Raw genomic sequence first — 3,122 nt, 5'->3', positions numbered from 1 at the left:
GTGATAGTGCTGAGACTTAACCCCTAGGCTGCAGCAAGGCCCTTTTTAAATTTTTTTTTAATGGTTAAACTGAAGATTAGAGACTACCTTTGACCTCATTACAGTCCACTGTGAGTTCCTATTTCTTATTTTACCATGGCAAGAAAAATGTAAGAAGTTTTCATTATAATTTCATTACCTCCCTTCCCCTGTCCTTTTGTGTTGTCCTGTAGCGTGTTGCTAAGTAGGTTAAAAGCCCCAAGGGCAATAATATTATTGTTGCCTTAAACGATTAATGGTCTTAACTTTTTTATAGTGGTAAAATATTCAAAGCATCGATTAACCATTTTAATCATTTTTAAGTGGCATTAAATACATTCACATGTACTGCCATCACCACTGTCCATTTCCAAAGGTTCATCTTCCCAAAGTGAAACTCTATACCCATTAAACAACTCCCCATTTTCCCTGCCCCCAATTCCTACTTCTGTTTTGTGAATTTGACTTCTCTAGGTACCTCATATAAGTAGACATTAGTTCTTATGTGTCTACCTTATTTCACTTAGCCAAGGTAGTGTCAGAATTTCCTTCCTTTTCAAGCCTGAATAATATATTTTTTTAAAGATTTATTTATTGATGCATATAAGAACTGGTGTGTAGGGCCTCCCCAGTGGCACAGCAGGTTGAGTGCAGCGCTGTGAAGTTGTCCGCAGCCTCTGCAGTGCGGGTTGGATTCCCGGCTGGCTGGGGAGATACCCACATGGCGTGGCAGACCTCTCCTGTCTCACCCGCAGCTCCCCTTAGCAGTATATTTCAGTCAGTCTGTCTGTTCTGCTCCCCGCTCTGTCTCTGGTGAATTCTCTCACCCTCCCGCACCTCTGGCCAGTGCCCCAGTTCTTGTAGAAATAAATAAATAAATAAATAATTAAATAAATAAATAAATAAATCTAAAAAAATAAAAGCAAACAAACAAAAAAAGAGAACTGGGGTGTAGGCCAGAGGTGTGGGGAGGGGGAGGATTCACCAGAGACAAAGTGGGGAGCAGAACAGGCAGATCTACTGAAATACACTACTGAGGGGAGCAGCAGGTGAGTCAGGAGAGGTCTGCTGCGCCATGTGGGTCATCTCCCTGGCCAGGGATCAAACTCATGCTGCAGTGGCTGGCAATAGCTTGATAATGCTGAGACTTTAACCCCTGTACCACCAGGAAGGCCCCTGTTTTAGAGTTCTGTCTTTATATCTTTGGTTTTCAGAAGTTTGTGGTTTGCCTAAGTTTGGTTTTCATTGTATTTATCCTGCTTAGGTTTTCCTGGGTTCTTGAATATTTGGATTTGTGTCTTTCATCAATTTTAGAAATTTCTCCAACATTATCTCTTCAAATATAATGTTTTACCTTCTCTCTTTCTTCTCCTTCTGGATCTGATTTCCAACATAGACTTACTCCAGATGCCAGAAATCGAAACCTCTTCAAGTGCTGCCATGAAGCACTCTCTTGGTGCCATGTTTCACTGGCTACCCTGAGCCTGTTATTCTTTCTTTAAGTTTTCTAGAGCAGTAAAGAAAAGCCAACCATCTGCATAATTCATTTAATTGTCATTGTCTCCATGTCCTTCAAGACATAAGGCTACAACATAAGTCAGTACTTCCCAATCCACCAGAGGTAAGTTTCTTGCAACTGGGTCCTATAGCAGAGAAGCATAGCCATGGGCGCTTGGGGCAGGCAACTCCCAGTGTATATAGGGAACCCAAAGGCGGGCCAAAGAGATGTGGGTTGTGGCATGAATAGCACCTTCTATAAAGGCAATTGGGCAATGAGGAAAATTCTTTAGAAGAAAATACCAGCTAATAAATGCATAAGGAAAGATAAAATTAGAAATTCAACATTTGTGTAGTATTCAGTAAAATATTGGACCCAAAAACAACCATTTCAGGCCGCAAAAACCATTGATTGGGTAAGGCTTTGGAGCTTTATATAATGGATAGATTAGACAACTAACTTGTAGCCACTGGTCAACCCTAATGTCACTGAAAGTAGAACAGCCAGTCATGATGGGGATCCTGACATGAGATGATGAAGAGAACATAGCTCCTCTTCTCAAGCAAACGGACAACCAAAATGGAATCCAAAGTTAGTCAAGGCTCTAGATCTATGAATTTACTGCCACTGCTACTACTACTGCTGCTACTGTTGCTGCAGCTGCTTCTACTACTACTACAACTAATAATAATAAAAATAATAACAGAGATAGATGAACATGTTAAAGGATGCTTAAGAAATGCATTTGGCCAAATCCTGAACTAAGAAATTCCATGAGAAAAACAACTGTTTCTTCAACAAATGCTTGTGAAAAATAAATATGGGAGAGAAATTATGACAGAGGAGACATAGGAACTAAGTGGAATCATACAACAATAAAAATCATTTCTGAGACAACTGGGGAAGTTAAAGCATTGACTGGGTTTTAGATGATACTAAGGAGTTGTTAATTGTGTTAGTGTGGTAGGTATCATGGATTTTTATAAAAGGTGCTTATTTTTTTTTTTTTATAGAGGCATGTTTTATTTATTTATTTATTTGTTTGTTTGTTTTGTTTATACATGCACTGGTACAGTCAGCACGGGAGGGGAGAGAATTCACCAGAGCCAGAGCGGGGAGCAGAGCAGGCAGAAGGACCGAAGCACACTGCTGAGGGGAGCAGCGGGCGGCAGGAGAGGTCTGCGCGCCATGTGGGACCCTTCTCTGGTGCCCGGGGAGCAGCCGGGGATCGAAATGGCGCCACAGAGGCCGCGGGCAGCTTTGCAACCCAGCGCTCAACCGCTGCGCCACCGGGGAGGCCCAAAAGGTGCTTATTTGTTAGGGATACTTCCAGAAGTATTTTAGATGAAATAATATGATGTTCAAAATTTGCTTTACAATACTCCAGTAGACAGGGGACAAGGACAAAACAGAAAGTGTTGGTCATTGTTGAAGTAGGTGATGGGTACATGAAAATGACTTGGTATTCGCTCTCCTTTGGACTGTTTTTTATTTTTTTATTTTTTTTTAAAGATTTATTTATTTATTTATACAAGCACTGGGAGCAGTCAAAAGCGTGGGAGGGTGAGAGAATTCACCAGAGACAGAGTGGGGAACAGAACAGGCA

Source organism: Talpa occidentalis, unplaced genomic scaffold (genome assembly GCF_014898055.3).
Source record: "Talpa occidentalis isolate TD23 unplaced genomic scaffold, MPIMG_talOcc4v2.1 talOcc4.12, whole genome shotgun sequence".
NCBI classification, from domain to species: Eukaryota; Metazoa; Chordata; class Mammalia; order Eulipotyphla; family Talpidae; genus Talpa; species Talpa occidentalis.
The sequence above is the reverse complement of the archived record's forward strand: the minus strand, read 5'-3'. Positions refer to the sequence as shown.